Here is a 20,785-nt window from a genome sequence, read left to right on the forward strand (position 1 = left end):
GAAAGTATAGCTCCGACGCTAGTTAAGTGTGCTTTGTGTCGAGGTTCATTATACCGTTATACCAGATTATATGACGTATGGCTTATATATATAAATATATATATATATATATATATATATATATATATATATATATATATATATATATATATATATATATATAGATAGATAGATAGATAGATAGATAGATAGACAGAGAGATAAATACAGCATATATCGCGTAGCTTCCTTGCAGCCTGGACATCACGAAGTTCAACAGCTTAGGCCACGTCTATGATCTTAAAGCTCGTCACGCGTTTCGACCCACCTCGCAGCTCACAACCCGGCTCGTACCCTGCAAGTACACATTGCTGTAATGTACACGACGTTCCTTACTATGCTGTACGGCTGAGTTGCACCCTGACGGAGACCCTGCTCGACGCTCTGATCCTCACCCTGGCCTGCTGTACCTTGAGCCTCACCTCGGGAACTGGGGCGACCACGGAAGCTTCACCCCGGGACCTTAAGGCCACCACACGTTCCACCATATGCTTGAAAATGCTCCATGTGCAACTACCAGTTTGAGAATTACCTGTTTGCAGAACATGGGGTAGGGGTTCTTCACTCGTGGAGCATTATGGTGTATATGTGTTGTGTGTGGAGTGGAACACCACGTCACATACACACTGTTAATTACTCAGTCACATTGAATGTCCACCAAATAGGAAGGTGTTTTTCGAGTGATGTTGTGATGACTGTCTTGATAAATAATTCATCAAGCATGTTGGTTAGTTTTCGTCTATTACCTTATTACGTAATCCCTCAATTGTCTTTATACCAGTTGCGTGCGTGTCAGTAAGAACCACCATTCTATACACCTAGACCAAACTGTATCTGTAATGATAAGGATCACTTCACACACCTGAGTCAGCCCCATGCAATGTTGATGAGGACCACTCCACATACCTGAATCACCCACATGTCTGTTGACTGAGACCTCGTAATGCACGTCTGGATTGGTTGAATCCCATATGTGACAACTGACGCGTGAGAAATGTTTCGCACCTCATGTGTCTAGTGGAATATGGTCTCACGAGATATTCAAGATTTTATTTAAGAATCTTCACACAGATTTTCAGTTACGGTATCTTATAGTATCTGTGCCTAGATGCAGTGATCTGTACTATGTACATGAAACTTATGTATCCATCCACCAATCTTTGAATTATGATTGTAGGCTCTTTATTCCGTATTACTACACTCATTCTTTCTACAGTTCACAGGTTTTAAAAACTTACTTGACTGTCTTTTCTTGAATTCCATTTCTACCAGAACCCCGAAAAGTCCAGGGGCCTCCGGATGTTGCCCAGGTCTCGTCGTCATTTCAGTAAGCCTGAATATATCTCTCGGTCTCTATTGCCGTTTCCTTATCTACAGAATCACATTTTCTTATACTTTTCCGTGTTAACTTTCGGTGTTATACTTTCTTACTTATTCTAATTTGTATATTTCTTTACAGTGATCTGTGATCGCCTTTTGCCATCGATCCGCGTCTTTAATGAATTTCTTTAACCTTACATTCTCTGCTTATACAGTTTCCCTTATTCTGCCATTAAGCAATGATGCTTGGAGAACTTCCCATCCCTTTCCTCTGATCTAGTCAGCTTCCCAACCCTTCCATATGTACAGCCGGCTAAACTCCAGACTACTCCCTCTTTGGTATCCAACCTTCCAACCCCCTTCCTGTACGCTCACCGATCTCCAAATCCTTCTCCCTCTGCTCTAACCAGCCTCTCAACCCCCTTCTCTGTGCTGGCGAACCTCCCAACACCTTCATGGTCTTAAGCCGACCTCCTTGCCTACCTGGGGAGGCACGAGTGTCGCACGGCCGGCAAGGGAAAGCGTCAACCCCAAGGATTAACTTTCTGTCAGCGACGATAGATCATGGTAGAAACACGGAGCTACGTACGTGGTAGATTATCGCTCACTTTCTCTGCTCGATTTCTCGCGAGTTTCCTCCTCATGGTTGAGGTTTCCCGCTTACAGGCGGATGGCTGCAGGTGCCCAACCACACCTCACCCGTCCCTCAATATCGGCCACACCTCCACTTCCCTCAACATCAGCCACACCTACACGTCTCTCAACATCAGCCACACCCACCAACTTCCTCGTTAAGTCACATGTATCAGTAGTACCTGCATTTGGATCACCTGCGCCACGTACAGTCAGGGTCTCCGTATGTAAGAACTATCGAAGTCGACGCATAAGGTCTTATCATTCCCATCAACCATTACTCTTCTCGTCAACGGCGACGTCACTTACTCACCAAGAACCAGCAACCTACAACCCCGCCCGAAAGACCCACTCCGTCACCCAACCCCGCGCTAGAGACCCACTCCCTCACCCAACCCCGCGCTAGAGACCCCAATCCCTCTCCCAACCCCGCCCTAGAGACCCAATCCCTCTCCCAACTCCGCTCTAGAGACCCACTCCCTCACCCACTTCGTTCACCGGATCCTCCCTCAGTCACGCCGTGCACCAGCCACACCCATCGGAACCACCAACCAGAGTTCTCACGTTAATGATAGGGTCGTGGGTAACCTCTAGAGTGGCTCCATGTACAGCAGGACCAGGAAGTAACAAGTGGAAAAAGCTAGTAATGGGAGTCGTTTGCGTGTGTGTGTGTGTGTGTGTGTGTGTGTGTGTGTGTGTGTGTGTGTTTGTAGTTATCCATTGTATCCCTAATTATCTCTTTGTGTTTGAGTTCTATTTGTTTATCATTGGAAGAGAGTTTGCACTTGTGTTGCCCCGTCTTTTAAACTATATATACCAGAGAGAGAGAGAGAGAGAGAGAGAGAGAGAGAGAGAGAGAGAGAGAGAGAGAGAGAGAGAGAGAGAGAGAGAGGCTGAGCAGCAAGCAGGAAGGATGACCCCAAGTAGGCAAGTTCCAAGCTACAACAGCGTGGAACCTCACTCATCTACACGTAACTAGTCAGTGGGTTCCTTGTCCACTCGCTCCGCCTCAGGGGCCGTGTCGAATCCTCCCTCCTCCTCCTCCTCCTCCTCCTCCTCCTCCTTCACTCTCCTGAAACTTCTCTCGGTTTTCTCTCTTTCAACACTTTTCTTTGTCTATTTTCCGTCTTCTATCTATTTCACTTTCTCCCACACTCATCGCTATCGTCGTCCTCTTCTTTCTATCTTTTTCCCGTCCTTTTTCTTTCCACCTCTAATCATTTCATCTTTTTCCCCCTTTTTTATCTCTCATAATCACATTTCTCCTATTGTTCGTCAACTCACCGTTTTCTTTTGATTTTTTTTTCATCTACTACCCTTGGTGCTGCCCCTTATGTGGATTACCCCCTCTCATCATGCATTTTTCTTTCTCTTTTTTCTTACCCTCCGTTTTTTTGCTGCTCTGTGTTTGATAGCTCTGTGTCTTATGATTATTTTAGTTATAACAGCTGTACACAAAACTTTATGACTGAGACTTAGAGTGAAAAATCTTCATTTAGCCACTTTCTCTGTTTCTTCTTTTGGAAAAGTGAAATATGAGGGGAGGATTTTTAGCTACCCACTCCCACTCCTTTTAGTCGCCTTCTACCACCATCACCTCCAGCCTCCACCAACGCCACCAACGTGCTCTTCATACTTTCTGATACAAAACACTTCGTGAATGCCACAATACAAACCACCTTCCCACCTTCAACCAATGCCACACCATCGATCAATATTACCTTTTACCAGCAGCACCACAACCCGTTCACCTTCCTCTATCACCATCGGCATAACTCCTCACTTCCAACCGCATAGCTTCATCACCAATTATCAGCAAGCCGTCTCCCCATTACCTTCCTCCCTCACCGCAACTGCACTACCACCATCCGGTGTTCCTCCCTCTCCCCTCCGCTGCCACCAGCAGTAGCTCCTTCCCTCTCCACCCCCACATGAATGGCAATGATTCTTGTTCAACAGACACCACGCGTCAAAACCCTCACGCCCACAATTTCCATAATAATGCCCTATCATCTGAGACCGTGGGTCGCCCAGAGCGATGCGTGTCCTTCATTACCGTGGCAACAACAGTGTAGCATGAACACTGTGTGTGTTGCCCTTACCACTAGGAGTTCCACAGCAGGAATCTCTGTTGCGAGGAACCAGTTTTCTTTTTTACTGTGTAAGCTCTTAATTTCCTCTCGTATGTTACTTTTGTTTGGTGTTGGATAGACAGCATAGGTCATGTTCATGTTTATGTATGAGACCTTCAATATTCTAGATTTCTTTTCTTTTTGATATCATTTTACAGTCTTTCCATTTTCTTCTCTTTATCTTATTGGTTTTGTGTTATTCTTACTTCATATAATGCATGGGCAACATGTTTGGTATATTTCATTTTTGTGTTATGTGATTTTTTGTACATTGTTACTCTCGTTATGTATTTTTGTTTTCTTTATCCTACTGATTTTCATATTATATCTAGTCTAAAAAACATGTTAAAGGATTGCACTGTATGTTCATAAGTTCTGCAGTCTACAACGTATGATTTTTTTTCTGTGCAAACACGCTTGCTGTAGCAGTGCCCTTTTCTGCAATGTCCCTCCGAGCTATGACACATTGTATGTATTGTTGTCAGTGGATGGTATCATACTAGCTAGTATGGTATCAGTCGATAAACAAATATCTTACTGATATTCCCGAATACCACGCCAAAAGGTCCTGAGTTGAAATCCTGGCTGTTGGAAGGTATTATGTGATGTATGAAAGGTGATAGTGGAGTTAGAATACTTCCTACGTATTCCCTACGTGTCGTAAAAGACGACTAAAATGGGAGGGAGTGGGGGGCTAGAAATCCTCCCCTCTCGTTTTCTAATTTTCCATAAGAAGGAACAGAGAAGGGGGCCAAGGGAGGATAATCCCTCAAAGGCTCAGTTCTCTGTTCTCAACGCTACCTCGCTAACGCGGGAAATGGCGAAGAGTATGAAAAAAGTGTATATATATATATATATATATATATATATACACACGAAGATGTAAGTTAACAATAAATTTCATAGTTTATAAAATAGTTCTTTACACATTAGTGAAGCGGCGCGCGACTCCGTATCCTCTTCGTCATGGCTTACATAGAGGACATTTAATTTCACGGTGTTGAAAAACCCACCTTCCACCAATTGTTTGTCGTGAGGCGCGGATAGACATGCAAGGTTGCACACTCATCGCCCAACCGTTCGTTCCTTTCGGGTGAGTACGCTTTAGACCCAGGAGTGTCTGTCTGTCTGAAGAAATTAAGGGAATTTCTTTGCCTCTGTGTTAGTACAACTGCGGTTGTCAATTCTTTTACTCGATCTGATGCCAATATATTTCTTTTAAGTTTCATAAGTTTTTATTTCTTATTTTTATACATGTTTCAAGGTGTATTTTTCTGCACAGGACGGGAAGGTTGGTACGTGTCTATGTTCCGGGGTTCAGAGGGTCTGTGTGTGGTGGTGTAGTGCAGTCCAGACAGTCAGGTGCTAGATGATCGAATTTTGTGGTAGTTAATGTCGTTAAGTCTTTGTTCTGTAAGCCGTCGAGTGCCACTGGTGTGGTCTTGGATGTCCCTATATCATATATGTATACATATATGTACGTATTGACTTTGAAACAGACCTTCACTCAAGAGTTCATTCATGTCGCCAACCTACCTACTACCTAGCCACCCAATAAGTGTTCCTGCACCTCCCAGTCGTTTCCATTTTCTTTCCACTCCCTCTACAGCCGTGTGCTCCCCCACCACTGATGGTCTAATACCTGACAACAGTTCTTCACCTAGCTGCTCCAGACTCATATAGTAAGTTCACTTTTTCCTATTTACCTATGTATCCCACAGCCTTACATACCTACAGGACTTTCATAGACCACTCTACTCCCTGATATGTATCCTTTCCAGTCTTCTACACACTAAATGGTTTCCTTCACACTCCTCCACTTCCTCTCACGGTTTCTCTACTCCACGTCACTCCTAAACCATTCTACGTCCATGCCTACTCCACCGCCACAGGTGCCTCATATCCCTTAAAAGAGACCCCGTAAACACAAACAGTAATCACAAAAACTTGACACACAGAGTCACGTACATAGACACATTCTCATTCTCATGTTCGGTAAACAGTACCCAAACGTTTCGTATATCATTTCCCTCTTAATCCCTCTTAATGTGTCCTCTCTGGGAAGAATGTGTTTTTATGATCTGAAATAGAGCTCTGTAGAGAAGCGATCATAGATGTGTACGAGAAGGGGGATCACTGATCTGGGTGACAGACCATCGTAGTTATCTGGATGTCAAGTGATCACAGTTATCGTTTTGTGTTCTGAGTCAGCAGGAATGTAGAGAGTTTAAGACGTTAAATGACGCAAGCAACGCGTTGTGGTTTCTAGAATAGGAAGGCACATGACTGATTCTAATAATACACGTCCTCCCTCTCTCTCTCTCTCTCTCTCTCTCTCTCTCTCTCTCTCTCTCTCTCTCTCTCTCTCTCTCCAGGCCATGGTAGTTGGCTGACAGCCACCGAGCAGGGAGGAGTTATATAACCGGTACTACTTGCCCGGGTGTTGGAAGGGCCAGTGATGGTTGTACAGTGATCAAGCACCTCAGTGGCTGTTAGAGTTTCACTCCTTTGCCCCAGGGTGCTGTCTTTTCTCTCAGCTTTTGTACCACTCGAGGGGTGATGGCATTTACTTCCTACAAACTTATGGCTTCTCTATCTCACACATATAACACTTACAATACCTCCGTCTCACATATAACACTTACAAGTCTCTCCATCTCACATATAACACTTACAATACCTCCGTCTCACATATAGCACTTACAATCTCTCCATCTCACACATATAACACTTACAATACCTCCGTCTCACATATAGCACTTACAATCTCTCCATCTCACACATATAACACTTACAATACCTCCGTCTCACATATAACACTTACAATCTCTCCATCTCACATATAACACTTGGTAACACGTAACTCATACGACTCGTTCTTCGTGACTTTAGATTATCCTACGATGAGTGGTACTCGCTAGCCACAACATATGGCAATCTTCGTCGTTCAAGTACTCTCTCTCTCTCTCTCTCTCTCTCTCTCTCTCTCTCTCTCTCTCTCTCTCTCTCTCTCTCTCTCTCTCTCACTAATTTCCCGTGTGTGCCAATCCTTGCCGCCGTGTACGACATGCCTTCATTAATCATTAACCAGTTAGTAGCACCATGACGTTCAACAAAGTCCTGAATGTGTGAACCCTTCATTACGCTTCGAGAGCGAGCAAGGCTGGCGCGCCCACCGGGGGAGAGCTCACCCACCAGCGGGTGAATGACCCTAGAAGACAACACGGAAAGTTAAATGTTAAATTCGAGCTTTCTCTCTACAGGTGGCGCGACGCATCTATTGATTATTCCTACGTACTGTAGTGTGTGTGAGTGTGTGTGTGTGTGTGTGTAAGGACTTCACGGGCGCTTCAGAGACGATGGACCGGGTGCTTGTTTTGTGTTCTAGTCTCGTTCTGTTTGCCTGTTTGACTACGAACGGTTGTAATGGCAATGTAAGAAGGCATGTACTCGTTTATAATAGCCTAGCCTCAAGACCACAAGACCAAAATTAATTTTGTTAAAAGATAATTGATACATAAGTTGAAACAATGCGTGAGAATAGATTAATTAAGAAATCTTTGATTGACTGAACCCCAAATAGAGACGATGAAAGAGGAGACTTCTTCCACACCTCCCTTGAGATGTGAGAACAATGGTTATACAGGGAGAGATTAACCCCTACTGCCCACTATGGGACAGCCTGGTGAAGAGAAATACATACAGAGTTCCATTTTTTTCTGGGGAGAAAGACTCTAGTGATGGAGGAAGACTTCAGTTATGGAGGAAGACTTCAATTATGGAGAAAGACTCTAATGATGGAGGAAGACTTCAGTTATGGAGGAAGACTCTAATGATGGAGGAAGACTTCAGTCATGGAGGAAGACTCTAATGATGGAGGGAGACTTCAGTTATGGAGGAAGACTCTAATGATGGAGGAAGACTTCAGTTATGGAGGAAGACTCTAATGATGGAGGAAGACTTCAGTCATGGAGGAAGACTCAAATGATATCGAGTTTCCGAGAAAAATCAGAGCAAAATTGGGTCAAATATACTAATCTAATTTGATATAGATTGCTTTAGAATCAATTCTGCTTTTAACCGTATATATCAATGGGAAGAAATAAGGTGAAGAGGAAGACAGTGGTGCGAATATTGTTTATCTTTTAGAACCTATACTTAAGATGAAATGCTGTGGATGTATCATCAATTTTGGAATGTGACCCAACTTACTCAATTTTCCATCATTAAGTGTTTTCACATCATATTCTTATCAAATCTAGAAAATATATAAGAGCAATGAAGATTATCTTTGGATTAAAAAGGATCTGGATTTTCTAATTGTGGTGAAGTAGATAAGGATATCTTCAAAACCGCAAGCATATCTTAAAGACAGGCATATAAATAGTCACACACGCACACACACACACACACACACACACACACACACACACACACACAGATTTAGCACAACCCCAACACGGAAATTTCTCATTTGCTAATTAGTGCAAAACTCTTTGCTCTTTGGAACAATCATTTTCACTAATAAGAGGTCACACCAAGTAATATGGATGGGTTTCGAACTCTCTCTCTCTCTCTCTCTCTCTCTCTCTCTCTCTCTCTCTCTCTCTCTCTCTCTCTCTCTCTCTCTCTCTCTCTCTCTCTCTCTCTCTCTCTCTCTCTCTCTTACCGTAGATCATCTTTTCCAACGCCTTGTCTCTCCATGTTCCAGTAACCACCCGATACGATACATATAGTGCCTCCGAATGCCTGCTTTTTTTAATCCTCAAATTTTACATCACCTCCTCCAACCACCACCTCCGCCCACACGCGACTACACAATTAACATTCAGTCGCCTCCATCATAACTTTCTCCTTCTGTTTCTCCCTGGTTCTTCTTTATCGTTTTTTCCCTTCAGCCGTCTGTGTAATTTTCTCCAAATAGTTCATGGCAAGCGAGGGAGCCACGCCAGAGAAAGTCTGTGTTTTCACCGTGACATTCAGTGTAGAGGGAAAGGGGGCTGAGTGGGACGGGTTCTTCATAGGAGGGGGTGTTGGAGGAGATAGGGTGGGGACCATGAGAGGGAGGTAATGAGGAGGGGGCGGAGGAGGAGGAGTAGACGAGGGAGAAAAGAGGGGGAGAGAAAATCCGTCGAGGTGGGTGGATGGGTCTCATAACGACCGACCACTGACACTCTCACTTGGGTTTTCACCGACAGACAGACATGGCTTCCCCAACCCTCGATCTGCGGGAGACCGGCCCACGGCAGCCGGATCATCACGGACGATAACTGTGTCTGCCACTGTGTGTATGTGTGTGTGTGTGTGTGTGTGTGTGTGTACCCAGGCATACGACAGGGGCTAATTTCTCGACAAACCCTGAGAGGGAAGGAAGAACAGCTGGGCTTGCTGTGAATCTCTGGCACTTGAGGCAGTTCATTCCAAAGTATTGGGGTGGGGTACTGGATTGCTTTGTATGTATGTACCCACCCTCCTACGTCTGCAACGAGAGGTTTTGGTTAATAGAGACAGTGCCAGTGATGTCTTTAAATCAAGGATGATGTAGATTTTATGTGTTCATCTTAGTAAATGTTAACCCAAGCTTATAGACTGGTGTTTTTGATAGTACAAAACAAAATGTGTTATACAACGAGTTAACTGAGAGTGTGTAACTCTGATCTTAAGTAAACAGCTTGCTCTAAAGTAGATATATGTAGTACTTTTGTCTTCAACTACACACTAATGTCATTCAGTACCGATGTGTTGTACCATAAAATCTGAACGTAGATACTTAGAATTTTCTCGATAAGTAAGTTCACCACAGTTTACGAATTACTTGTCTTCCTGACTGAAAGCATATGTGCACATATATATATACAGCAATTCAAAGTATAAAAGTAATGACGTGAATATCTATTAAAAACCGCAGGTTACGACACCAGTAAATATATATATATATATATATATATATATATATATATATATATATATATATATATATATATATATATATATATATATTTTCTTTTTTCACACAATTCGCCATTTCCCGCGTTAGCAAGGTAGCATTAAGAATAGAGGACTGAACTGCAGGAAATCTTATTTTGATGATCCTAAAACTGGTGGCGATTGACGTGACACACACACACAGAAAAAAGATTAAACGCAAACAAGCAACTGCTTTTGCAATGCTTGCTTCATCGGCAGTTGTCGATGACGTTACTTGAACAAGGTCGACTGGAAACATGAGTTGTGAGGTCGATGGCTGCAGCTCCCCCAGCCTGTGACGATGTTTTGCCTCACCTCCAGGATGCGTGTTTCCATACGCTGCATCACCGTTGGAAACACTGTATTGCCTTAAAAAAAAAAAAGAGAAAAGTGAAACGCTGTTGGGTAAGTCGCTGGTATATTCGTGTCACCGCATTCCAAAATTGGTACGCTGTTAGTCATAGACGCCTGGAAAGAGGAACGTCATTTCTGTCATCTGGAATGCTGTATCATATGGTGTTGAAACGCATGGAGAGTTGTGTTTATAGACTCCAGGCATCATAGTGCATCTGGAAGCTGAGAACATTACGTTACGTTAGTCAAGGTTTACTGTAGTTTTCTTATGCTGTCTGATGCATGAGTGGTATCGTCTCTTACCTTTGAATATTAAGGGTTATCAGACTTGCAGTCTCTGAGGAGAGAAGAGTTAGGAGTGACCTTATCATACGATTGTAAGTCCCAAATCTGTTGGACGACATCAACAACGAACAGTTCTTAATGAGATGCAATGTCCTGGTAACATAACCCTAAGGAGAAAGAACTTGTTAAAAGCTGATGGTGATGAGAGATCAAGAGATGGGGGTCCCACAAGGGTAAATATTTCCTCCCTTATTGTGAAAATAAGTTAAAAAAAAAAAAAAGGAACAATTAGCTACGAACTGAACTTTACTCAAAACCCTTCTGAAAGAATGCAAAAGATAAACACACCCTACAAGTGCCTCCATGTATGAAAGTGATGATAATACATCATTATCAGTTCTCTTTATCGCATGATTATTTGATGTGGGAAAATTGTCGTAAGTGAAATATATCAGTTTCAAGGATCCTTCACATTTGATTTTAGTCTTTAGACAAATTTGTTGCTTGTGTTTCTTTTTTGACATGAAAACTTTTGGTAAGTTTCCTTGAATTTCCTCCTTCTTCTCTCGGTATTTCCTACAAGCAGAAGAGGTCATCTCTGTTAGACTGGAAGGAGTTGTCGTATCCTGGTACTGTGCTAGTGAGTGAGAGAGAGACTCTTCAATCTGATCCAGATACGTGGAGCAATGCCTCACACACACACCAGCTCTCTCTCTCTCTCTCTCTCTCTCTCTCTCTCTCTCTCTCTCTCTCTCTCTCTCTCTCTCTCTCTCTGAATGAATGAACCAACTACGTCACAAGGAGTTTCGTCGAGGTACCTGTCAGAATTGTAACACAGACGCTACCATAATGATGCTAATAGCATCAATCAGATGATAATATATTTCAGTATGGCTGTTAGCATCCATTAGACTCGGGTATCTCAGAGGAGTCCATGAATATCAATAAGTCTAAGAAGATACGAGGAATCAACAGCATATATTATAGTTTTTTTGCGCACTTGTATGTCTGTGATGATGACGGCTCTGTCTACTAATGGTTTTGTTCGCTGGTGATTCTGTGCGCTGGTGTTGGTGGTTCACCAGGAGTGGGGTTCAACCGGAGAATCTATATGTGTCGGTCGATCATGTGTGAAAGCTTTGATATAGGCTGGCCATATTGCGGTGTGCTGTGCTGCTAACCCAGTTACCATAGTCTACCTCTGTTCGGTAGAGTCACCATTCACTGCTGACCACGACAGTAGATTCCTCACATACGATGTTGCACGACGCAATGAACAGATCAGACGATAGCCAGCTGTGAAAAACCAAAGTTGTTGTGTGTGCGTGTTTAATGTTACATAAAAAGGGCCTGACGACATCAACAATGTTATTATTCTGTTTCATCGTACTTATCAAAACGACATAAAAGTTTATGATCTGATTCTCTAAACCAGTTTATAGAATATTAATTACAACTTGTAAGACATCTAATTTGTTTCTAGTAACACATTAGCATCTCAGACGACGCTAAGAAAATAAGAGAGATATATATATACACGAGGATTGATAATATCATCATTTTCCTCTACTTCAGAGATGCTCGTTACTGGCCACCTCCATTGGACAAAATATTAGTTAACGTCGGGTCTATAATTCCCGTAACATTTTGTTAATCAGTCAAAAGTGTATTCGCAAACAGATGTGATCAACAAGAAAGATTCCTTCTCTCTTTTTTTTTTCCTCCTGATTATTTCGTTTGCCTCAAGTCTTAATCAGCCAAGAGATACCTACGTTGATGAACAGTTTACTGGTGCCTACTCCTCTCACAGCAATGGGGGTTACGGAGTAGACTTACTGTAGCAATAAGCATCTTCCAACATGAGGAGGATCTACCATCATCTGTGGCTTATTGTAACCATATGCTTCATACTGAAGAGGTGACGTTAGTTAGGAATGTCGTTGTTGAGAGGCGCTAAGGATGGCCTGGCTGAGCTATGGATGGCACAGGAGGCTATGGATGGTATGGGGAAGGGCTAAAAATATCATGGGGGGCTAGGAATGGCACGGGGGGGCAGAGAATGGTGCTGGGAGGGTGGTGGCACAGGTTGTGGGACTAGGATTATCACGATAAGCTAATGTCATGTACTCTCCTAAGATCTTGTTTAAAGGTATTGGATTACTAACAATCGAATAGTCGTTTCCCTGTTGGGGCCGACCATAGCCTCGCAGTTAGCGTTCCCAGCTACCACGCAAATGGTACAGGGGTTCGAATCTTTGCATATGTGTATATATATATTATCATGTACTCTCCTAACATCTTGTTTAGATTTAAGATCTTATATTATTTTGTCCTCCATACTACGCACCACTGCCTCTCTGCTACGTTGGAACCAGATCGTTTTGCGTTCATTCAAGTCCTTGTTGCTTCGTCTCACTTTGACTGAGACAAGCCGGGCTTCATACCCACGCCTTATATATCATTGCCGACGCCTTCCACGGCAGTCTCAACCCAGACGGCATCCTGAGGTGTAGTGGATCTTCCCCGAGGTGTGTTGGTGTGGTAGGGGAGCGTAACGATTTTGTTTATATAAGTTAAAGCTGCCTTTGTGGTTAAATGCACTTATGGTTGTATTAACATAGTTTTATATTGTGTGTTAGGAAGTTGCTTTTTCATTTGATTTGCCGTTAATTAGTTGTTATACGTGCTGTTACTTCTATGTTTGATTAATAATACTGATCATTATCAACCTGGGCTCATTCTACACCTGTAATTTTTCACAATCATTTATTATGGGTCTTCTCCTCGCAGTATAACCTAGACAACAGTGCTCTATATCGACCATCACCTTCATTACTGTGAGAGCTAGGTTCGTTATACTAGGAATACACGAGGGAGGGATTTAGGGATGGCTCGGGGGATGGCGCAGGGAGGAGGGTTGGGATTTTTCTGGGTGAGGGAGGGAGGGAGGGAGGGAGACAGGTCCCTAACTCACTCACAGAAACACGGATCAAAGTTCCTCTCGAAATCTCCTCCGTCATGTTGAGTTTCGATTGGCGGGCGAAAGTTGGTTCATCCCAGCGAGCAGTTATTACGGCCCTTCATGGCTGTTTGAGCTCTTTCCCATCAGTGACTGGGACACACACACACACACACACGCGAGATAGGGCCCCCACGAGTGTAATTAAGACTTCCACCTCCGCACATCACGGGGATAAGTGATTACACACCAGCTTTCGTCAGAGTTGATAGTCGTGAACACCAACTCAATTCATCTCTTTTTTTTTCTCTCTCTCTCCCAGCTAATCGTCCTATGAATGTTGGTAGATGTTGGAGTCAAGAGACACTCCTCTACATATATGTATAGAAAGTTGCCAGACAATCGTATGTGTGTGTGTGTGTGTGAGAGAGAGAGAGAGAGAGAGAGAGAGAGAGAGAGAGAGAGATTACTCTGGATATTTCTCCCTGAATCTGGAGCAAGTTTGGTTGGAACCTAGGCTGCGATATTTATCATTCCCGGAGGTAGGTAGGTAGGTGGCGCCGTGGTTCCGAACGCCGGGTAAGTAGGACGGTCTGGCGACACTCGGCTCTTTGATAGACTCCTATTAATTCTGGTGATGCTCCAGTTTGGTGTTTGCCGGTGCGATCCAGCACGCGAGATGCAGATCACCGCGACACTGCTATGGTATTGTGGTATTCTTAGCGTCGTTGCAATCAATGTCTTGGATTATGATTGAAGGTAATTATTTCGATTGTGGGCTTTGTCTTCTTCTTTCTTTTGTCTTTTATCTCTCTCTCTCTCTCTCTCTCTCTCTCTCTCTCTCTCTCTCTCTCTCTCTCTCTCTCTCTCTCTCATCGGGCTGTCCTCCTCCTCACCGTTTCATTCTCGTCTTTCGACTGGGTAGACTGGCCCGCTCAGACAAGCTCCAGCCAGATCTCGCAGGACGTGTGATTGATGAAGTTCAGGCCCCAGACAAAAGCTAAGAAGAAAAATTTTAAATGACTATGAACCACCGAGAGTTAGGACTCTGTGTGACTTGGATCTAGGAGGAGACGGGCGCATGGATGTACGTCTGTGCGTGAGTGAAGAAGGGACCTTTGAGTGACTTCATGCCCACCCTATCACCAGAACACGATATTGGGAGAAATGTTCTTGTTTTCAGAACTGCATTTGAGTACAGGGATGAGGGAGCGTCGACTGGGAGTGTATACCACAGGTTTGGTCACCTCATTTAACGGAACTTAAAGAATCTCATGAAGAAGATGCCCAGGAAGATGACAAAGACGACACCTGAAGTAAGAAAATAGAATCACAGGGGTTAGTAAGAGACCATATATTTGCCCACCAGTGGAAAGTAATTGGAGGCTTTATCTCAACCTTAAAGTTTTACATCAGCTTGACAAAGGCGACAGAGAACGTTACTTTGGAAAAAGCCAACATACAGCAACCAACTAGAGGGCAGGGAAGATGTAATGAGAGGTACTTCTCCAGTGTCAAGCCTGTGAATGGATCGAAAAAAAGGTATGTGATGAAAGCGTAGAGATAGAAAGTACACAGAAGTTTGAAACAAGGTATGTGATGAAAGCGTAGAGATAGAAAGTATGCAGAAGTTTGAAACTTTGTCTGAATGTGAAGAAAGCTTTAGAGATGGGGACACTTATGAGTATAAAACTCCCTCCCCTTTTAGTACAAATATGTAATCATAAACACACACACACACGCACACACACGTGTGTGTGTGTGTGTGTGTGTGTGTGTTATCTGTGTTATCATTATAGCCATCATCCCTCATCATCACTAACCTCCCAGAATTTAACGCTCTGTAAACTCGGCCGTCCACCATTACCCCAACACAAACACAAAACTTTCCGCCATCTGTCATCTTAAGCCTCCTTAGGTGCCTTCTTTCCTGACATCTCCATCCCTCCAGCTACACTCACATCATCATCCCTCCTGCTACACTCACATCATCATCACTCCCGCTACATTCACATCAACATCCTCCTATCGCAATCGCATCCAACATCCCCTCCATCACACTCATGTCATCACCCCTTCCATTAATATAATCCTTCCACATCGACTCTTAGTCAAACCCCATACCACCACATTCTCTCCTGAGATCCACTCTCTCTCATCATAACGCTTATATTTACTCCAGTAAACATGAGGAACACCTTTTTTAATGACGAGAAAGACACTGGTCTTCCTCCCTCACATTTTTGAAGCCCCGTTATTCATTTTTTTGTCCCTATGAATAGAATCATCATCATCATCATTATCATCATTGATATGCCCCTCATCACAGTTACCATCATCGTTGCCTTCACTCACTATCATCATTACCACTATAGTTGATATAACTATCATCATAATCATCACTATCAGTTCTATCCTTACAAGTTTTCATCACCACCATCATTATCATCAGCCACCATCACCACTAACACATGACGGCCACCACACCAGCATCTCACGGTATACCGTGCCAATTCTCCACCTCAGTTCCTCTCCCTCTCGTCTTTGCAGCCTTTTACAGAAGACCACAGCTCTGCTCGAGGTAGTGTGTTGTGTATACCACACCTCTGCTGGGAGTGGTGTGCTGTGTGTACCACGGCACTGGTGGTGGTGGTGCACTGTACACTCCACAGCTCTGGTGGTGCTGCACTGTACATTCCACAGCATTGATGGTGGTACACTGTGCACTCCACAGCACTGGTGGTGGTGCAGTGTGCACTCCACAGCACTGGTGGTAGTGCGCTGTACACTCCACAGCGCTGGTGGTGGTGCACTGTCCACTCCACAGCACTGGTGGTGGTGCAGTGTGCACTCCACAGCACTGGTAGTAGTGCGCTGTCCACTCCACAGCGCTGGTGGTGGTGCACTGTCCACTCCACAGCACTGGTGGTGGTGCAGTGTGCACTCCACAGCACTGGTAGTAGTGCGCTGTCCACTCCACAGCACTGGTGGTGGTGCACTTTGTGCTAGTCTACGCCACTAATGATGTGCTTCATGTTCCACAGTCCACCAGCACCCACTGCGTATCTGTGACGTGGGACCTTCCCCACAGTTCCACAGTGCGTACGTGTCCGCTTGATAGCAGAAGGCCTCACATACCTCACGCAGCTGCTTCACGTCTGTCAAGCTTGTCTTTTAAAATCGTCACGTAATTCAGCGTTGGGAAAAGTACTCCCAAGTGATGTCAACTCAATCAGTAGAACACTTTTGAGGTCATGGAATAACTGAAGTGACTTATTTCCCACAGGAAAATCATCTTTCTCTCATCATGGAAAATACGACACTTAAGGACACTATAAGTGTCTTCAAGCATGGCATATAGAAATGACATTCATAATCATTTAAGTAATTATCTTAGTGATTGTCTAGATGATCCTTCTAATTGAAACGTAAAGTAAATGTGCCATGCATATATAAACACCGTAAGTCTTCATCACACTCTTTTATCTTCTATGCAACAGATATGTAATTTAGTGAAGACAAAGTCATCATCATTATGCCTTGAAACAACTGGGAGATAAGACAAAAAAGACACAAATGTACACACTATCAAAATGGAGCTGGATGCATAAGCATAGAAGTGAACTGTAGATGTAAACTACATTCGGTGCGGTAGTAGCTGACCACCGTAGACGGCCTTTGATGACGGTAGTGGCTAAAGCAATGGTGGTGGTGGTCGTAATGGTAGTGGCGGTGGTTGCAGTGGTGGTAGTGATGGTAGTGGCGGTGGTTGTAGTGACGGTAGGGAAGGGGTAGAAGCTAACTGTTCCAATGTTGTGTACCTAAAACAAGGGTGAGGAACTGCCTGGTACATGAACTACCGACTCGTAATATCTAACCACAGGAAGCGGCGATTGAAGGCTCAGAGCTGTGTGTAGAACTCCCCCCACAGCCTGGTGCCTTTTGGCCGTAGGGTAGGGAGGTATTCCTCCACAGGATAGTGCCTCGTAGCCTTAGGGTAGGGAGGGGTTCCTAGGACGCTGGTGTCTTGTTGTGTCGTATGGAGGGTAAGGTAGCATCATCTCAGCCAGAGTGACCACAGTTCGACATCAGTTGTAAATGGAACACAACAATATGAAGGACTGCAATGCTAGTTTTATGAATATCTAACTTTTATTTCTAACTCCTATACTTAAATTCAGACGAATAAAAGGGTTCTTCTCATGCACTATAAAGCTCCCTGAACCGGGGTATTGCATGACGTGTCACTTGTTAGTCAAGGAGCTATGCAAGAGTTCTTTTGTATAGACAGAATATGTGACAGTAGGATCCTGATGTCAAGTGTTCAGTTTCTTCTGTAGGATAAGATCTTATTGCTTTCATGTTGTTATACGACCGATAAACATACAATGGTGTTCTCTCTCCTCGAGGCATCGGTAACTTCAAACTCAAATGTTTTCCGCGTATATATTTTGCTACTGATTAGATCACAAGATTAACTGGCAGAACTCGAAAGATGTATTGACTTTATGTGAAAGAAGCTCAGCCATCACAGATGGTCACCACACTGTAGCAAGTGGTTCCCAAGCCTTATCTCTTGCGATGATGGAAACGCCTCTGCCACGCATGATCATCATAACATAGGTAGCTGACGTATCCGTGTACTGTGCTCCTGCATTCACAGACGAAAAATTCCTCTGCTGCAGACGATCAGCAGAACGAAGCAGGTGTCTCACAGGCTTCATGTGTGCCGATTGAAACTCCTTTGATACAGGTAGTCATGTTGATAAACGTGGCTCAGTAACCTATGCTTTATGTTCGTGAGTTTAGATAAACTATATCTCTGCTGCAGGTGATACGCAAGACCGTTCTCCTATGCTGAGAGAAACTAACTCCTCTGTTGCAGGTGGCCATCACAACACAGCAGGTGGTTCACGAGCCCGTGTTGAGAGATTCTCATTTGAATAAGGCGGGCATGTTGGTAACGGTGCGACTTAGTGGTCGGCCTGTGGTGGATGTGGCCTCTCGCGTGGTACACCTCCCCTTGCCTCCCTCCATCGTGTACCATTGCCAGCCGAGCAATCTCCTCCATCTCCTCCCACACCTCCTTGCCCGTCCAGTTCCATCCTCCCACTCCACATCCTTCGTAACCGCTTAGTCTATGACCGTATACCCCAGCCTCCACCTCCACCACCTCCTCTTCCTCCTCCTCCTCGTTGTTTTCCTTCCCTCCCACCTCTCCTCATTCTTTGAACTCTCCACACCTCCTGATGTCACTACTGCCTTCCCCCATACGACTCCTCCATACATAGCCTACAACAAACCCCTACATTACTCCCCATATGCTATATTCCTATTCAAATCCTTCCCTTTACCTTTCGTATCCTTCACAACCACCCCGCCACATGTCTGACTTGACCCCCCCTGCCTACAACCTCGCTCCTATTTACAGCTTTATCTTCAACTCTCCTTCTGTCCATACACCGCCTGACCTCTGAGCTCCTCGTTTTAACTGATGTGTGTGTGTGTATGTGTGTGTGTGTGTGACCTATATAGGTGTCAGTGATGCGCATGCACTTACCCGTGACCTGTGAGAGGTCAAAGAATCACTATACGAAGTTTTAAACGTTCAACCCGACGCATTTAAGCAAATGTAGCGCGCTGGGCTCAGCGTTATGCAGATGCTAAGCCTCACCGCCTGTCTGGACGGGACATAATGCTTGGGTCATCAGGGTTTCTGTTACTCTGGCCTGGGTGTTGGAGCGCCTCAGTACTCTAGCTCTATAATCTAGATTCTAGACAATAGATCTAGACTCTAGATCGTCGTCGGTGCCTGTGTGATAAAACATCACGATAAATGACAGTGCTATGCAAAAGAGAGGTAATGATGACACACACTTATCTAGATGTTTCGTCTGGTAGGTATGTGTTCACATCCCTGTGTTAAGAGGCCAATATTTGCATGGTAATTTAGTTAACAGAACTTGCATTGAAAGCCTCCGCACACACCTATATTTTGCCGTCATTAATGGAGACAATTAGCATAATGTGGACGAGTGTTTTCCAACAGACGCTTCTCCATCAAACGGACCCACTGCTTGCCTGGGTCTCTCACTCCTCCTCACACTTCCGCCTCCTCCGTCAATTGCGGGCCCCCCATGACTCCGCTCTCTCTCTCTCTCTCTCTCTCTCTCTCTCTCTCTCTCTCTCTCTCTCTCTCTCTCTCTCCCATGTCCCTTACCCCACTGTTGAATCAAATAGCATCATTCAATCCTCTCCCATCCATCCAACCCCTTTCCGTCAGCCAAGTATCTTAATTATCTTTTCTAATACAATTGTTTCTCCTGCCCCAGCGAGGTCACGTCAGGAACAAACGAACAGTGGCCTCATTCGCACACATCCACTTTCTCTAGCTGTCACGTGTAACATGTGATATATACACCATGAAATGTAATGAAATAACGCTAGCCTAGGATCATGGAACTTCTCCTCGAAGTCCCTCTCTCTCTCAAGGACACAAGCACTTTCCTTACTCCCTCACATTCCTCCTTCTTCATCGCAGTTCTCTCCAGATCTCCTTCTCGCTCGAGTGGAGCACATCCCTTCCATCCCTCTTCTTTCACGTTCCTACCCATCCTTCCATCCGCTCCTCGACAGATGAAACCCCACCACCCAGCCCCCTCCTTGTTTTTCTCCTCCTCCCCGCTCTCTCTCTCTCTCTCTCTCTCTCTCTCTCTCTCTCTCTCTCTCTCTCACACACACCCTCCCTCCCTCCCGCCACACACGAGCGCCCGGCATAATAGCAGCCGAGGGAGGAACAAGAGCCTCGCGGGAGGAAACATCAGCCCAGATACCACCACTGTGGGATGACTGCGCCAGTTTTCTTGAGCTCCGCCGGGAGTGGGTCGGTGTTCCCTCACCACCACCACCACCAGCAGACGGAGCTGCTGCAGAGCACAGGCTTCCCTCCCATGTGAAAAGATCTGTCGTGTTTCATATAATTTTTCCTCCAGTGACTTTATATGTCTATTGATGTGAGAAGCTGCGGGGAATAGGCTAAGGTACAAAAAAGGGGGGTTGGGAGGTTTCGTACCTACGGGGTTGTGTATGTATATGA

Source organism: Panulirus ornatus, chromosome 48, assembly GCF_036320965.1.
Source record: "Panulirus ornatus isolate Po-2019 chromosome 48, ASM3632096v1, whole genome shotgun sequence".
In the NCBI taxonomy this organism is placed as follows: domain Eukaryota; kingdom Metazoa; phylum Arthropoda; class Malacostraca; order Decapoda; family Palinuridae; genus Panulirus; species Panulirus ornatus.